The sequence below is a fragment of the Periplaneta americana genome, chromosome 10 (assembly GCF_040183065.1).
Source record: "Periplaneta americana isolate PAMFEO1 chromosome 10, P.americana_PAMFEO1_priV1, whole genome shotgun sequence".
Taxonomy (NCBI): Eukaryota; Metazoa; Arthropoda; class Insecta; order Blattodea; family Blattidae; genus Periplaneta; species Periplaneta americana.
The window spans coordinates 92,273,563-92,293,102 of record NC_091126.1 but is presented as its reverse complement, the minus strand read 5'-3'; the positions used below and the strand labels follow the sequence as shown (position 1 = coordinate 92,293,102).

Sequence of the window (19,540 nt, the reverse complement as noted above, 5' to 3'; positions counted from 1 at the left end):
ATTGCCTTGATAACACTTTCCCATTTGAGAAATGTCCAGGTGGAACCATTCACTGTATTCGTCACTAATGGTGCCAAGGTTATCCAGGAAGAAGTCGAAATGATCATTCAAGAAATGTAGTTTAGTGACATGTTACATCCCATATGGTGGTATGATCTCAGTGGTTCATGTACAATATCGTGATAGTTCTCTGCCTTATGTTTGCCTAAAAAGTTCTTGCAGACACTCTTGTGAAAGACAGCCATGCCATTTTTTCAACATCACTTAACAAATCAAGGAAATGTTCATCAGCCATTAATTCTCTAATTTGTGGTCCTGCAAATATTCTTTCCTTTATTTTTGCTTCATTGATCCTTGGGAACTTCTGTCGCAAGTACATGAATCCATGTGAAGTTTTGTCAATGGCTTTCACAAAGGTTTTGACGAGACCCAATTTAATATGCAGCAGAGGCAGACGCACATTTTTGAGGTCAACAAGAGGAGCGTTCACCACATTCTTCTCTCCATGCAGTAGTTCATTCCGAGCAGGCCATTTTTTCCCACAATAGTGATTTTTTTCTGTCTCTCGACAATGTTGCCAAACCTCCTTCATTTCCTGGAGGTAGATTCCTGAACTGAGGGATGTCCTTGTACATATTTTGATTGTTTTTCAACAGTTAGATCTGCAGAATAATTAAATTAAGTCACAGCAGAATAACCAATATGCAGCATTTTCAAGGATTTCAATAGATGGTAGTGCGTCAAAAGAAAACTGAGCCCGATAAGCAAAAACTGATTTCATTTTCGAATTCAGCACCCACGACTTAGCTATCAACACCATTCACTTTTTTTTTTTTTTTTTTTTTTTTTTTTTTTTTTTTTTTTTTTGACAAAAATGCTGTTGACCAGTGTTATTAAAGTTCAATATTTTTTCATTAACAATTAAATTTGCTTCGAAATTTAAACGTAACTGTTCTCAGCATTCAGTTTCAGTGATCATTTTTGTATTGATGACCATTGCAGATGTGTGTTTGTTAAGCTATCAATGATTGTGATGTAACTATTGATAATGGGTAATTTCTTAATCAATAAACTGTCCAAAATAAAACTGCAGTGAAAAGAAGCAAAATGATAGATTGAGTTGTAGTGACAGTGAAATTAATAACTCATGTTCATAATTGCTGTGAAGATCAACAAATGGTGAACAAAGCATTGAAAAATGAAAAGTAGTGCATAAGGGCCGTAGTGTTCAATCATCTTGGGTTAAATAATTTCCATGGTATTATATTAAAAATTAGACGATGTCATTTCCTGAAAAATATGTATAAAAATAAGTAAGGAAGTTTTTCAGAAATGGGAATTAAAGTTTTCTCCAACTTTTTTTTGCAGAGTCCTACCCCCACCCAATGTTTCAAAGACGTCGGTGCCTATGGATATGATGCATTTCTGTTACCCATATAACTGATCATGGAACTAGTGAAAAAGTTCAAAAGCTTTTCAGGAATTTGCATCCACGACATGGGTTAAATTTCAGAGATCACAACAAGACAACCAATATAGAAAGCTTTAATCCAAGTGCATAAAAAAAGATTTTGAACAGTTAAAATAGTTATTGTGAACACATTCCCACCTAGTTAAGGAGTACAAGATAAAAATTTATCTTGACAAGTTTTACTGGGAAAATGTTTTCTCAACACTAGTGCTTATGAATTTGTTTTATATATATATATAATTGACAAAATCCTTTCTCATGGATGTTTAACAAGAGAACAGCAATTAAAATTCCAAGGTAGAGTAGTTCGCAGAAATGTTAAATTACTGAGGTAGATGGGTAGATTAAATTTTGTGTAGGTACATTTTCTCAGAGGAAAATTGTAATCATTTGTCACAATATATTAAATTTCTCTATGGATAAAATTTCTTTTGTAAAATTGAGAAGTAAACTGTAATGAACAAAATGAATATTATTGAAAATGGAAGTTGAGTGCTTTTTGATATGATTTTATTGTACCCTAATGGAACATTGATTTTTGACATGTAAGTATGTTAATTGTCTTGCTTGTGTTGTTCCTGTTCTTCGTGACCACGGATAATGAAGAGTCTACTGTCATTTCTATATAGAAGTGAAAGACACAAAACATACTATCTGTTAAACATACCTTCAGTACAGGTGGCGGAACAAGTGGGTAACTGTTACCTTCTGTAGTTCGAAGAATTCCCTCCAATTGCAGTTACTGCTATCACATTTCCTACTTGTATTTTAAAAATTACTTCTTTTGTTTGCAACACTCCCAGTTTTACTGTTATAAAATGTACCTGTTGAGTTCGTGCTTATGTCCCATGATTTCTAAGTAATAAAACCAAATTTACATAATAGATTGTGTCCTTTATTTAGAAGCTTAAAATTGTGAAATGAGTACTGGATTCATGTAACTCGCATGTTTTATAATAAATTTGGAGACTTCATTGGATGTCTTGTTAAAATGTTGTTTATTGTGATACACTTCTTTTCTAGATAAGCAGTTGGACAATTTACAAATATATCTTTTGACTTAATGTCATTACTAAAGTCCGGATTTTTAGTCCCACAATATTGAAATGAAGATAAAGAGTTAATGGATTATACATACTATGTTACATGTCTTTGAGTACAGACAGTGCTCACAACCATGATACGTAAGACATGTACTATAAGGTTGCTCTGATTGAAGCAACAATTTCCTCGCACCTGGCCATACTTAACTTCAGTTTGCAATTCCAGTTCAGAAGTGAAGATGTTGATAACTGGTATTAAATTATGGTAAATTAACTGAGAAATTCAGAGGCGTTGTTGTTGTTGTTGTTGTTGTTGTTGTTGTTTAATCAACTGTCCGAAGACAGGTCTGAATCTCTCAAGTGATATCAAGAAGGCACTACTTCATGAGGCAACTAGGCCAGAAGATAATGGAGTAGGGTGGCCAGTTCCTTTTCCCCTCCATTGCGTACATGGCTGATTAGCTACATATTACACTAATCAGACTTTGGATGCATACAAACAATTGGAGGCATTATTTCCCTCTAAATAAAGAAATATATTTTTGTAATTTGTCTTGATGGATTATGCCTTAGGGCTCGTTCCAGTCTCAAGAGCGTATTTGTAAAATTGTTGAATCCATCTTTTAATGGTTCCCAACATTTATCTTTCCAGATACTTGATAATTCATCATTATTTTTGGTTTGTGGTCATAAGTCATTCTGTTTACATGATCTATCCAGTTTCTATACTGACTTATTTTATCTGTGACTTTGAATATGTTGAGTGTTTGTGTTCTATCCTCATTCCTTTTCTTCCAACAAAGCATAATCAGTTACAATTCTCAAAAATCTAATGTCAATTGCTTCCAAACTTTGTTCTTGCCTTTAGTAAAAATCCATAACTCAGAGCCATAGAGTAGCATAGGAACAGTCATTGTCTTTTAGAAAACTATTTTAGTTTTATTTTTAAAATTCCTTTTAATTGTGTCATAGAAATCGTTGAATTTATCAAGTTTTTTCTAAAACAATTTTTTATGAGAAATTTTAAAACATGAATAATTTAAACGTGTGTATGTGTATGTGTGTGCGCGTATGCATGCATGCGTGCGTGCAATCAATGCCTACCCAATTCACTTATGTAATTCGTGTTCCTCATATTGCGGATAGATGGCAGGACTGTGACCCATTGCAAGTTGCACACTACTTTGGTGGGCCATGCTGTGCACGAGGTGTATCTGTGGAGAGATATGTCATGTACTAGGGTGAGTGTATGTATAAGTGTAGTGTAGGGAATGGGTGAGAATGATGAAGATGAGGAAGGGGGAAGGGTGCTGGTATGTAGCTTACTCCTGTCGAATAGCACCAAGGGGGCCGCCAGTCTTAATGTCCCCATCTGACGGACTATCACTATTAAGAGTGACAAATGCCTTCTCTTCATATGCGCTACATAACCCAGGCATATTGGTGCACAATCTAGTGATTATCACTGTCACCTCTCCTTGTTTCAATGTAGAAATTTTACAAGGAAATCTCTGGCCCTGATGGGAATCGAACCAGGCTGGCTAGTCTGGAGTTAGACGCACTACCACAGAGCTAACTCGGTGGTCTGAATAATTTAAAGAATCCAATATGATTTTAGCACTTATATTCAATTATCCATTCCTTGAAAGGCCAGTATTATTTTTCTTGCTCGAAATTTTCAGTTTGTAATATTTATTTATTTGATTTAATTTCAAAATGTCTCTCCCCAAGTAAACTTCTAAATTCGTGATTAAAATTGATAGCAAAATATTTTGTGTCTAAAATTTATTATTTATTTTAAAATGTCTTTCCACTTCTATCTGTCAGTTCTGCATGATACAGTATCTTCATTGTGTTATTTAAGTTAGAGGCTGTAAAGACAGCATGTACAGCAGTGTTGTACGAGATTAAAAACATATTGATAATTTGAAATTGACAAAACTTAGTGAGATTAAAGATCTGCCTTCGATTTATAAAACGTTCTGGTCAAGAATTTTTAGTACTTGAAAACTTGTGCTGTTAGAGACATGCTAACTGGTAGCAAAACAAAAGATATTAATTCTCTAATAAAATTATGTTATATTCCGTATTTTCATTTTGTCGCCATAACAGCATATGACGTTTAAATTTCTCGCAGTAGAAATTTGAGTAACTGAAAGAGAAACTTTACATTTGAATCCTTACGAATGTATCTTTTGACCCATTGTAATTAATTTTGAATTCAGCATGACAATTTGGGCATTTAATTTACTACGGTGTGTGTAAGTAAGTAATATGTTCTTAATGATTTGCTTAGTAAAACATTTACAAGATCTGATAAAATGTCATTCATAATTTTCTCTTCAGGGGTAGGACTTTCATTACAAATTCAGCATTCTCCAATCTTCCCTATTTTCTGCATTCCTCTTAGTCTCTGTATAAGATCCATATATCTTAATGTTGTATATCTGATATCTTTTTCTCTACACTTTTCTCCCATTCATCATTCCTTCCAGTGCATCCTTCAGTAGGCAGTTTTTTTCTTAGCCAATGACCCAGCCTTTTCTTTTTCTCTTCCTCATTAGCTTCAGCATTATTCTTTCTTCACCCACTCTTTTCAACACAGCATCATTTCTTATTCTGTCTGTCCATTTTTCTCTGTATACTCATTTCAAATGTTTTCAGTCATTTCTCTTCACATCATCGTAATGTCCATATTTCTACCCCATACATTGCCACACTCCATATAAAGCACTTCACTAGTCTCTTCCTTAGTTCTTTTTCTAGAGTTTCGCAAATGATGCTTCTTTTTCTATTGAAAGCTTCCTTTGCCATTGCTATCCTTCTCTTGACTTCCTGGCAGCAACTCATGTTACTACTTATAGTACATCCCAAGTATTGAAGCTGTCCACTTTTTCCAATCCTTCATTCCGAATTTGCACGTTTACCTTCTTAATTTTGTTTCCAATAACCATGGTCTTCGTTTTGTTTGCGTTTATCTTCATGCCATTCTGCTCACCGTTGTCATTTAGCTCCAATAATGTATATCTTAGTATCATCTCCTCTTCTGTTAACAATGTTATATCATCAGCAGACATCGGATTCTAGGGCAAATGCCTATTTTGTTTCTTTAGGAGAAAAGTAAAAATAATTATTAATATTTGTGTTTCATGGAAATTGAAAGGTATTCAAAGAGTTTTATAGTGCCCTAAAATGCCCTAAAACGGTTATTAGAGCCTAATTAGTTAATATTCGCCTAAAAATGCCTAACTCACTGTAAAGTTTCGCATTTTACTCTTACTTTTTATAATTTATACATGCATTCACTGCGAAATTTAAGGCATTTAAAAAGTGGAAAGTTTGCTTCACACCGGCCATGAAACCATTGATAAAGGAAACAAAATGTTTTGAATCTCATGACACTCGCAATAGATTTAACCGAATTTAACATGTTTGGAGGCATAAATGCCGACAAAGAACCAACCTTAGTTTTGAAGCAGGCAACAATCACGCTTAGATCGAATAAATGACGCTATAGATAAATTGAACAAAGACATTGACTCGATTGTGACATGGACAAAAAAATTCCATCTTAATATCAATCCTGGAAAGACACAAGCAATCATATTAGGACACAAACGGCAAACCGACGCTGTAAAGCACCTCGACATTTCCCCCGTTAAAGTAAGTACAGTGCATATCCCTTTCAGTTCTTCGGTAAAAAATCTTGGCATTCACATGGATAATAATCTCAACTGGGACATGCAAATCACAGAAACCTGCAGAAAAGTATATTCTATTATTCATGTGCTAAAAAGGATAAATGTTCATCTTCCCTCTTGCTTAAAAAAGTCCCTTGTGCAGACCCTTGTATTTCCCTATTTTGACTATGCTGATATTTTACTGACTGACCTTTCCAGCGACAACAAAATGAAACTTCAACGTGCTCATAATTTGTGTGTACGTTTTGTAAGCAATGTTCGTAAATATGATCATATTACCCCATCCCTGGAAGCAATAGGTTGGCTTAAACTAGATAAGAAAAGAAATTTACATTCACTTCTCTTTCTCTTCGAAATCTTGAACTCTTCTATTCCTTCGTACCTGTCGTCTCGCTTCACTTACCTTTCTTCCCACCACAATCTGAACACACGCTCTCGCCATGAAACAATACTAACAATACCATCCCATCGCACCTCCTCATACTCATCCTCTTTCACAATAGCCCTGCCAAGACTCTGGAATTCGTTACCCGCTAGCATCAGGGACTGTCGAAATAAAATTCAATTCAAACGCAAACTTACTAGGCACTTGGTCAGTAATTGAGACTCGTTCAGACATGGTTTCTTGTAAATAGTTCTTTTAATCTACCACAAAATATCTCAATATCCGGTAATTTCATCACTATAGAATTTTGTTATTGTAGGTTTAATTTGTAATTTAGTAAATACAAAAATATTCTTTGTTCTTAACTTCTATGATAAAATGTCTAGCTTTCATTAATCAGGTATTCTTGTCGTACTTTAATTTTTATTGTAATTGTAATTGTAAATTTAATATTAATTGTAATCTTATTGTTCATATTATAGTTGTAATCCCCTGGTAGAGGGGCAGAGAAGGCCTGACGGCCTTATCTCTACCAGGTTAAATAAATAAATCTAATCTAATCTAATCTAATCACAACATGTGCTGCTACCGATTCAGAGATATACTATACTATAAAAATGACTGTTTTCGGTCTGAAACCAATTAGCTGTACTGCCCTTCAGAGTGTCATAAAATCACAATTTTTGGAGAAAGAGTGTTTTTGAAATATTTATGAAAAGTCGTAAAACTGCGAATTAGTAGGGTAAACCGTTACAAAATATTTAAAAGAATGGCCCTCCTAGTGTTAACACTACCAGGAAATGCAACAATAAGTGGAACTTTGTATTTTTGTCCAATTGAATCTCAATAACAACGGTTCATTTGAATGCTCGTTAACAGTTGCTCTTTCCCTCACCTTATTTGTGTTGAGAAGTTTTGAGCGGTAGGACGTTTTCCTGTGAAGTTTAACGCGATAATGCCGAAAAATATAAGTGCAAAATCTACATTGATCTGGCAATGGCTAACAGAATATTCAGAATTCACTTATGATGGAAAAATAATATTCTGCAAGATTTGTAGCAAACAGGTAGTTGAAATATATAAATTCTATTAATTTTAATGAGTAGGCCTATAATATTTATACATTGACTGAGCTATCCTGAGGTATAATTCTTTTTAAGACCACTACACTTTAACCTTTTAAATTCCGATAGTTAAAGTATTTGCAGGTCATTAAAATTTTGACTGTTCGAACCCACTAACTTTGTGATAGAAATACGGCAATACAACAATTAGGATTTTATTTTAATTCAGTTTACTTTACATTTTTAGATTTCGCAAGAAAAGAAGTGACACCTAAAGCAGCATGTGCAAGGAGCGGCTCATAAGGCTAAAGCTCAGCAGAAAAATCAACTGCAACAAACTTTACTAACACAGCCTACTTCATCCAATCTCAGCAGCAATTTCTATGCTGATTTAACCAGAGCGTTTGTTGCTGCTAACATTCCCTGGAATGCAATTGAAAATCCGGTTTTAAGACAGTTTTTACAAAAATACTGCAAACAAAATATCCCATCTGAGTCGACCCTAAGAAAAAATTACTTAGAATATACAATGAAACTTTAGCTTCCATTCGGGAGGATATAGGTGATTCTTACATATGGGTCTCTGTGGATGAAACCTCAGATCCTATGAATAGGTATATAGCAAATATGGTAGTAGGAAAACTTAGTCCTGATGGACCTTCGATTCCACATCTCGTATGTGTTAAGGAACTTTCGAAAGTGAATAGCCAAGCCATTGCTTATTTTGTAAATAAAGGCCTACAGTCTTTATACTCAGGTAATATAGACGATTCTAAAGTTCTGTTGTTTTGTACTGATGCTGCCTCATACATGGTTGCTGCAGCTCCACTCCTTAAAACATTTTATCCTAATCTCACGCATGTAACCTGTCTAGCACATGGCCTTCACAGGGTTTCTGAAACAATCCGGAATGAATTTCCTCTTGTCAATTCGTTTATTTCTAACACAAAAAAATGTTTTTGTAAAGCCCCATCCAGGATTTCAATATTCAGAGAGAACTTTCCAGATATGCCACTCCCACCTCAGCCGGTTGTTACACAATGGGGAACCTGGATTCAGTCAGTGGTGTATTATTCTAAGTATTTTAAAGAAGTGGTCACAGTTATTGATAAATTACCTGAAACTGATAGTGCAGCGTGTGTGAAAGCAGTGAAAGATTGTCTGAATGACTCACGAGTGAAAAACGATATTGCCTACGTAACATCAAACTTTTCTTTCAAGCATTGAACAATTAGAACGTGAAAAACAATCTCTTTGTAGCCAAATAGCAATAGTAAAGGAAGCTCAAGTGAACATACATTCTGCTTTGGGCGAAACTGGGAAAAAAGTTAAAATAAGTGGGACAACATATTAAATAAGAATGTAGGATTTTCATTGTTGGAAAAAGTATCAAGAGTGATATCGGGGGAAAGTGTAAATGTTCCAGTAAGTATTGATGTTTCTATTGTACCTAATTTAAAATTTGCGCCTCTCACATCAGTTTCGGTTGAAAGAAGTTTTTCTGCTTTCAAAATGATTCTCAGTGACAAAAGGCAAAGGTTAACTGTGGAGAATTTAGAAAAAATTCTGGTGGTGTACTGTGCAGATAATTATAATAAAGTCTGAGCATGGAACTGAATTTCAATAACTTAAAATGAGTAATCTTGATATCAATAATCATTATTTCATTAGTTTCAATATATTAAATTTGTGCAGCTCTGTTTATAAATATAATATAGTATTCTTTTTTAATGTTTAAACATACTTTTTTGTGCGTATTTTAGTGTATAACTAAAAATTTCAGTAAAAGAAATAAGTATGATACCTTGATGTGCCTAAAATGCCTATTTTCATTAAAATAGAGCCTAATTTTACAAATTTTGAGCTTATTTTAGGCGCCTAAAACTGCAATTTTTAGTGCCTAAAAATCCGATGTCTAATCATCAGCTAATCCTATGCACTTTATTCTTCTTCCCAAATTCTGAAAACAGTTCTTCAGTAAATTATTCAAGTAGATCTTGAATAGAGTAAGTGATAAGGGCTTCCTAGTCATACTCCTCCCCCTATTCTACTTTCCTCTGGCATTTCTTCTCCTATCCTAACTTCGACTCTTTTCATATAAAGATAGTGAATAGCCTCCTCTTTCCATTCCACGCTAATTTTCTTCAGAAACCCCTTAAGTTTATTTCAATCCGTTCTATCAAAAGTCACTTCCAGGACCACAAATAGTACATACACTTCTTTATTTTTCTCTAGGCATATTTCACCGATTGTTCACAGCAGTCCAGTTGCATCTCTCGTATCTTTTCCCTTCCTGAAGCCAAATTGCTCGTCTTCCAACTTTTCTTCCATGTTAGAATATAAATGTTGATTTAGAATTTACAGGAAAATCTTTGCCGAGTACGATATCAGGTTGATAGTCTGAATTCATTACATTTCTTGACGGAATGTGTACTTTGCTAATAATTTTTGTAATACGTAATGTACTCATAAAGTCATTGTTTTGATATGTAAGCCTATTTATTTTCCTTGAGGTTAAACAACAGTTATTTTAATAGGACTGTAAAAGTTGTACATATTCCACATAACACTGCACAGATCCTCTATCACACAACTTTGCCAATTTGCTGCATGAGCAATGCTCCATAATCACTAGACATGAATATGTAGAGACTAAAAATACGAAGTCTAGTCATTATAGTGATCTAGAGGAAAAGGATTTCTAGGTGCTAGAAAAGAGAGATTTAGGACTTTTAGGAGTTTATATAAAATTAACAAGTATTAATTTTAATTTTAGGAGATATTTCATTTTGGGTGAAATTTATGTAAGCCTACAAACCCAGAAACAAAATTTACGTGGCCCAAATTTTGTTTCTGTGTCTGTACAAAGAACTGGCGCTGACAGTGAGTGCTCCTGAACTGAAGACTCAAATTCTATCAGTGAAAGAGACTGAATGTTGATTGGTCAGTTTCATTTCGCATAACGAGAGTGCATTGACACAAAAGCTGATTTGTAAGCTCTTGCCTAACCTAAACAACCTACCACCCCTTTTATGCTAGGATGGACTTTTCCAAACGAACTTCGGTTCCAGGAAATAAGGTAAAATTTTCTTCCCTCCCCTTCAGAAACTAATAAGGTACAAATTGTCACACCAGCGTTTGTCTGTAAGAGTTTTTTTTTTAATAGAATCTTTGTAGTTTTTCGGGAATTATCCCATTTTAGTACTTTATTTTTACTTTAAATATAAGAAAAATATTAAAACGTTTTTTAGGCACAAATATAGTTTTTTTGGCATTTATAGGACTTTATAGTTCATTTAGGCATTTTTGGTCTTAAAGAATTTTAATAGGGGAATCCTGTGTACATGAAATGTAGAGATATGTTAATAACATACGTCTAGGACATAGCAAACAAATAGGTAAGGAACTAGAAATTCGTTCCCTAGCGATCAGATTCTACAATAAAGAACCATGACATTCGAAATTTCTCAGGATATAATAAAATTTAGTACTGTGAAAATTTTGTCACGCCATATCCTCTAATGAAAACTTTTAATTGGCTGTGTAAGTTATTTATGATATTATTTCCATGTTGTATAGTTATTATATTCGAAGTTTTCTTTGTGTTAAAACATCAAAACACAACTAATTGATGTTTTTTCTTATTTATTTAATGCAGCATGGCTCTTCATACAAACCATTAGTATAAAAATATAGGAATAAATAAATGAGAGAAAATAAAATGTATGGTACAATAATATTCTGGTCAATGTATAAAAATACCAATGCAGTATAGTTGATGAATGTTACTGGCCTTTGGCTGCCTGGTATCTCCCAAGATCTCAGGATGTTGACTCTGTAAGAGAGTGGAGCAGATGCTCAGGTGTTGTGCATTCATGATCCAGTTCTGGTTGCAGAGGCTGCATAGAAGACTGTTAAAGGTGCCTATATAATAGAAGTGTTTGGTCAGGCAGCCATTGTATTATATTTACATTCCATCATTTCACAGCTAGAATATGGAATGTGTCAAAGAAATCTTAATAGTACTACAGTAGAATTCCTTGTATCCAGCATCCACACCTGTGGAGTAACGGTTAGCGCATCTGGCTGCGGAACTAGGTGGCCCGGGTCCGATTTCTGGTCGGGACAAGTTACCTGGTTGAGGTTTTTTCCGGGGTTTTCCCTCGACCCAATATGAGCAAATGCTGGATAACAATCGGTGCTGGACCCCGGACTCATTTTCACCTGCATTATCACCTTCATCTCATTCAGATGCTGAATAACCTAAGATGATAAAGCATCGTAAAATAACCTACTAAAAAAAATTGTATCCGGCAATTGTGGGACAAAGCCAGTGCTGGATAACTGATTTTGCCGGATAATGGGAAAATACATTTATAGGTTATGTAAAGACATACTGTAGTGCACAAACATTTTTTTCCATGTTGAAATTTAGTAATTTTCGTATAGGCCTAGATATTTAAAAATAAAGTTTTGAAATATGTACAATGGTTATTTTTAGTACTGAATATGGTAATGTAAATTCATCAGTTCATAATTACAGTAATACATACAGTAATAGTGTAAAAAAATACCAAAAGTTTTTGTAACCCTATGACAATTTTAAATGGCGGCCATGTGACATGAAGAGCAGTGTGTAGCCAACGTCGCAACTATGAAGACGATGATGTAGCGCTTGATGATTTGAACCTCTTTAACATACCTCTAATGTCTGCTTGTTTATATATACTATTACTTGAATGAAACTTTTACTCGCTACAATGTAACAGAGAATTTCACACTTTCCTATTTAGACTCATCCAAGACCCCTTCGAAACGAGCGAGTTCAAGTGGTAAATTTAAAGATACTGTCTCTGTGCATTGTTTGCAAGGCCCAAGTGACAGCTTACAGATACTACCCAATCTACTCCAGGGACATAACGGGGTTTTCTGTCTATGTTTTCATGCGTGAACAATGTAAAGAGTAAACACAACATGTGGTATGTGTGATCCACGAAAACCACTCACATCTTTGTCTGATTCTTTCCTTTCACATGAATGACTTTTTTTTTCTCTTTTTATTTTTGTCAGATATTTGGGTGCCGGATACAAGGGATTTTACTGTATAAGTCTTAATTATAATCACAGTCTAGTTTAAATATATACAGGAGTGTTTCACAATATAATATACTAATACAACAGAAAGATTTAGTATCAATACTTAATACTGTACAAGACAGAAATATTCATGAAGCCATGTTCTGTGATTATTCTAAATTCGGAAACTGTCTTGATACACGCAGTCACAGATATTCACATTCACATTTAAATGTATTATTAAGAAATAATAATGCAACATTATATTGTTTTTCATATCACATCATGAGAGGAATGTTCAGGATATTGACTTCTATAGCAAAAGGATTTAGTGCAGGAGATTCGTATTTGATGGTAATTTAATTCATTTTTCACTTCATTTGTTTATTGCATAGATCTTACATCAGTAATGTAGCTTTGAGATGTGGAACACATCAAAAGTTACACAAAAATATACAATACCGGTATATAGCAGGCAGATCAATTCGATTTACAAGCATATGCAATTCATCAGTTGAGCTACACAAAAATACACAATACATAGCCATTCATGACATGAGTAGAAGTTATGAGGATATAGAATTTAGGTTAATTCTCTTCTGTACCTTTTCTCTTGGCCCTTCAAAGTTTAAGATAATTAGGCAGTGCATTGAAGACTGTAATACATGAATAGTGAACTTCTTTTTTATAACAGTTTATACTAACAAAGAATATATAGAGATCTGATTTATGTCTTGTATTAAAATTATAAATGTTCTGAGTAGTACTAAATGTATTTTGGTTTGTAAAATAACCATCGCCAGGGAAAGAATGTACTCACAAGGTAAGGTCAGTATTTCTCAATTTTGAAAAATCTTTTTACACACATCTTTATCCATAAGAATTTCTTTTGTAAAGCAAATATGTTTAGCTTCAATATGAGTTCATTATAGAATGAAAGTATGCCATTTTAAGTATTTTATAACACCAGTAGAAGATAAGGATAGATTTGCATAACAGGAAGAGGTCAATTTAGAAGTAATATATTCAATATGTTTTTTTTTTTTCAGTTCAAGTGATTACTCAATTCCAAACAAAAGACCCTTATGCTAAAGATTATGAGATCAGTTTCATTTTAATAAAATTTCGTAGGAAAAGTGAACACTATTTTGTGTACTGAATTTTATTACACTGGTTTTATCAACGTTAAGTGCTAATTTATTTGCGCTAAACCATTCATTCATTAGATTTAAGATTCTATTTAAAGTGTTTATAAAGTGATTACAGTATATTGTTTACTTCAGATAATCACACTTGCATTATTGGCAAATAAGATTACCTGGTTAAATTATTTATGGTTAAGGCTAAATAATTAAAATAAACTAACAATAATGGACCTAAAATCAGTCCGTGGGGAACTCCAAGTTAAATATTTTTAAATTCTGAGTGACTTTGTGACTATTCAGTATACTTATTTTCACTTTTTGCTTCCTATTTGATAAAACTTAAACTACTGTAATGTGTTATCTTTAATAGCATAAAATTTAATTTCTTATAAATATATTGTGATATACTGGTACACAGTCAAATGTTTTAACAGAGTCACAAAATATTCCCTCCAACATGTAGATTAATTTCAAATTTAAAAGATTTAGTCACTCTTCCACAAAATCAAAGCATTCTCTGTCGTGCTCTACAAAGTACATATATAGTTTGATTCAAGATAATGATATTGTCTAGTAGACATAATTTTCTCAAACACTTTCGAAAACGTTAATAATGATATGGGCAAGGGCAAGGCATCAATGGAAGAGGTGGAAGTGGCGCTTCCCTTTAGTTTTCAGTTTAGTTTTCCACTAGGCCTATATTTTATTATTTGTTTGCTAAGAAGTAAACTGGGGTTCTTCATGCACGTTATGTCAAGTCTTGGATGTGCTATTCTCGCCCACTTTTCAGACAACGAGACAGTGTGGTCTGTGTGACCTTCACTGACCGCCTCACACTCTCGCATAGCAGCATTACAACACAGTGTTGCTTGTGCGCACTACGGGTCAAGTCTTGAAAGTGCTCTTGGTGGCAGCACAGTGCAATATTAAATAAAGTTCGTTAACCTTAGTGCAAGTTAGTAATGTTTAAAATACCGTAAAGTGGGGTGACTTTGAACGCCGAGGTGAATTTGAACAGCAATTTAGCGCCTTTCTAAATTAAATGCTGTACCCAATTGCGAAAAAACTGAACTAATTTATTGACAATTTAAACAGTTTTTTCTCAATTGGGTACAGCATTTAATTTGTCGCTAACTTACTGTTCAAAGTCACCTCAGCGTTCAAAGTCACCCCACTTTACGGTATTGTAGTTAATGGAATTACATGCTCTTATGGTGTAATATTATGGGAAGGACTTCCTAAATATTACTTTGTGTGAGTTTGTCAATGAAAGGACAGAACAGCCACGTTGCCTGTGTTTGTTATACACGAAGAATCTTTGGTTTTATGTGATGACGGAGCATCTTGGAAGCAAGGAGGCCGGAAATGGCTGCCTGGGTGTTGGCATAGAACAGAGCTGTGCCGACCTGGTTATTTGTGAATGTGCCATTGAGAAACTTGTATTATGCTCATTTAGCTCTCTTTCATTTCAAGAAAAATCATAAATAATATAAAATGGTAGGTCTACACAACCTCTTAATGATTTACTCATTCTAAAACTCGTAAGATTTTCACAAGACTTTTAACACAAATACGTATCAGACAGTTTGCTGGTTATGTGGATGCATTAAAAAAAAAAACTATTCTGCTTGCCCTATCTTTTATTCAACCCCGAGAAGAACATTTGGGACAAAATTGGCCTGGATGATTTAAGCAAAAAAGCTAAAAAAATTTCTTACCATCATTTAACATGCCTTAAACAGTTAAAACAATTTGGTGAGATAAGAATAGAATGTGTCTTAAGCCAGCAATTTCGATCATCTATTGATACATACAACGAAAAAGTAAAAAAGAACAGGAGAATACTTGGCCATGTGCTAGAACTGTATGCTTTCTAGGAAAGCAGGAGCTAGACTTTAGAGGGCACGATGAATTGCAGACAAAGACAACTATGTAGAATTTTATAATCAATTGGCTGAGGATGACATGGAAATGAAGCATCACTTATCAAATGCAACCGTGTTTTGTGGTTTGTCCAGCGATGTGCAGAATGATGTAATTTAATCTACATATTTCTGAACTTATGATAGCAGAAATAAAAAAAAAAACAAATCGAGGAATCCCCCTTTGTATCTATTATCATAGATGAGACTGCAGACATTACAGTTGCCGAGTACTGTTAAGTACATGAAAAAAATGGCTCTATTGAAGAAAAGTTTCTGGAATTTAAGAATGTTAGTAACGGTCACACAGCTATTGCCCTGGTGGAGCATGTATTTCAAGATTTACGAAAGTTTCATAGTGACAAGAAACTTGTAGTCCAAACCTATGATGGTGCAGGGTAATATCAGGGGGAACAAAATGGTCTTCAAGCTAAGGTGAAAGAAAAGTGTCCTCAAATCAGTGGCGTATACTGGTTAAAGGGTTTGGGCTACCGCTGAACCTATTATTACACAATTACTTTAATTTTAATTACTATGGTAAAACTAATAATACAAAATTATTACATTGTTATATTATAAACTTTTTCTTTTGTAATTTCCTTGGGCTACCGCCGGTAGCCCGCAAAATATGCCCCTGCCTCAAACAATTTGTTCACATAAATTGAACTTAGTCCTTTCTCTCTTGGTTTCATAAAGCATTGCTCAATCTTTCAAGTTTCTGGGCATTTTTCTCAAAATCAACGAAAAGAACAGCTTTACTTGATGCTGAGATGAATAAGAGATTTCCAACTGTAGCTCAAACATGATGGTTTCATAACAGCAGGCTAGTGAAACTACACATAAACACCATGATGTTATTGTGAAAGTAATGAGTTCAATTATTGATAATGCTGACAAATAGGATAATGAAAGTCTGTAGTGCTCGAGGTCTTTGCTCAATTTTGGAAAATTATTTTAATTTTTTTCTCACTTTTACTTCAGCGATATTTCCAGAAACTGATATTCTATTCCAGATTTTGCCGAAGAAGATTTGTGGTATTGCCTTTTGCCAAATCAAACTACTGAATTTTCAGTATTATCTCTCAGAACTCCGTGAGAATTTTGATTCACTCAGGAATAAATACACTCAGGGACAAAAAAAACCGGACACTTTAATATTTGCTGGTATTTTGCAAAATATTATCTTCTCATACAATATTATGGTAGCCATCTGTTGTTATGGAGACGTGTATACATTGTTTATTGTTTTTTGTTTTATAAACAAGCCATTACAACCAAATATTCCAATTTTGCTTTCGGAGTCTCAGCTATAACAATTTTGTCTCAACCATTTTGTGCTTCATTATCGTTATCATTCGTTATTTCTTTATTTTTACATTTTCTGAGTTTAAGTGGGGTTGTAACATTTGTCTTAAAACAAGATGCGACCTGAAGATGTGGCCCTTTACGATGATGGACGCAGTGTACGTTACATTGCAAATGTTATGAATATGGCTAGAAGCACAACCCATGATACCATAAAACGGTATAGGGAGACCCTAGAATAAACCAGAAGACCAGGTTCGGGTCGTCCAAGAGCTACAAGTCCAAATGAAGACAGGTATATGGTGTTGAGAGTTCATAGGGAGCGCAACCTGCCAGCTACTAGTGTAGCCCAGCAATTTGTTAACATGCATGGACGCCCAATTTCGGCCAAAACAGTTAGAAGGAGGTTGAAAGCAAGTGGACTGATAGCAAGTAGACCTGTAACTGGTCCCAGACTTCTCAGGATGCATCGAGTTGAATGACTGCATTTTGCAAATGATCACAGGGATTGGAGAAATGGACAGTGGAGCTGTGTTCTGCTCACCGTTGAGTCCCATTTCAATCTGTGCTCACATGATGGACGTGAAAGACTTTGGAGAAGGAGGGGAGAACGATTTTCACAGTGTTGCATTTCCGAAAATGTGCCGTATGGAGGTGGTGGAGTGATGGTTTGGGCAGGAGTGTGTACGGATGCTCGTACAGAGTTGGTTTTTGCTGAAAATGGAAGACTAACAGCTGATAGGTATATAAATGAATGTTTGGCTGATCAAGTTGTGCCATTTGCCCAATTTGTAGGCGATAAATTTGTTTTAATGCATGATAATGCACGGCCGCATATTGCCCATGCGGTCGGAAATTATCTCCAAGAAGTGGGAATCCATGTTCTTCCATGGCCAGCAAGGAGTCCAGACATGAACCCAATTGAACACGTGACGTGTGGGACATGCTGGGACGGCGTGTTAAGAATAGACGACCGAGACCAGAATCGTTACAAGAGTTGAGACGAGCACTTGGCGAAGAATGGGAACTTATTCCTCAAGAAGACATTGCTAACCAAATTGAGAGCATGCCAAGACATATGGATGCAGTTATTCAAGCCAGAGGGAGTAATACCCGTTACTAAAAAGAATTTTTAATGTTTAAGGCACCATAAAATGGAAAAACAGTTAGACCAAACGATGCCATATTTATACGCCCTTTGTAATTTTTTGTAAATTTTCTCATCAGAGATTTTTTTTTTTTTTTTCAAATCTTGTCATATAAGGTGCAAAATGAAACATTATTTTGTTTAAATGGGTTTTGTTTCATTTTGAAATAATTGGCAACAAAATACAAGCAAATATAGAAGTGTCCGGTTTTTTTGTCCCTGAGTGTATATTGATGAGGAAAAGAATTAAGATCCGCCAAGGAAAAAGATTCGAATTGATATTATCTCAGGGAAGAAAGGAAGTCTTTCTACAGAAGATTATTCTTCCAGGTTGTAGATATGATTGAATCAAATATCGACAATTATGACGATTAATCTTCCCACAAACGTGACAGGTTGCTTCATCACTGAATAGCAACAAATCGGCATACCTGGGATTTTCATCAATATGCTGAATCATCTCATCACAGAAATTAGCTCTCTTGCGACAATCATCTGGTTTGAGTTGATGAAGGAGCCGAAGTTTGTATAAGCACACGTACGGAGACGTTCGAGCAAGTCGGCGGTAGGGGCATGGCATGTCTCTATCGCTTGGTCCGAAGGGTTGTGGGTTCGAGTCCCGCCTCGGGCATGGGTGTTGTTTTTGTATTAGTGTCAGTAAAAACAAAAAGGAAACAAATGAAAAAGAAAACAGAAAACAAAAATAACTTCGGTAAACAGCCTCTGGCCGGTCTAAATTTATAAAGAAAAAAAAAAGGTAGAATCTTGCAAACTGTTGAATGAGGAATCTGCAGTTCCCTACTAGCCTGCCTAATTGATTTACAGGGGCTTCTAGCAAATGATTCACGCACCTGATCCACAGTCATTTCGGCCACATGCTTTTTAGAATGTTTCCCTGTCTTTGAAATCAAGCTTCCATTATCTCGTAGAGTTCTATCTCACTTGTAAATGGATTTGCGTGTAGGAGGATCCATATTCCATTCCCTCCGTATGCCCTGCGGAGCATGTGTAACTGAATTCAATTTTGCAAACCAGAGCATGCATTGAACTCTTTGCTGTACCGCCCACATCTCTATTAACAAGGAACTAGACTGATAAATGCAAATTTTCATTCATGCAACAATAAGCTTGAAAGGAAACATTGCACACAACAATGGCCATGGAAAAGGTATGAAATGAAATCTTGGATAGTTTTCCTATTGGTTGAGCTTTATCTTAAGGAATTATAAGCTATTATTTCTGTACACTCTTAGTGTGGACACACACACACACACACACACA

The 19,540-nt window shown here is 34.8% G+C and overlaps 1 protein-coding gene across 1 annotated transcript in view; it reads left to right on the top strand.

The window, feature by feature from the left end:
• Positions 1-2,467, top strand: part of LOC138707891 (ubiquitin-conjugating enzyme E2 H) — a 131,344-nt gene extending 128,877 nt beyond the window's left edge. The window contains exon 6 of the transcript XR_011334417.1: positions 1,369-2,467. The gene's annotated coding sequence lies outside the window, so the exon portion shown is untranslated. The remainder of the gene's footprint in view (positions 1-1,368) is intronic.
• The last annotated feature ends 17,073 nt before the right edge of the window (positions 2,468-19,540 follow it).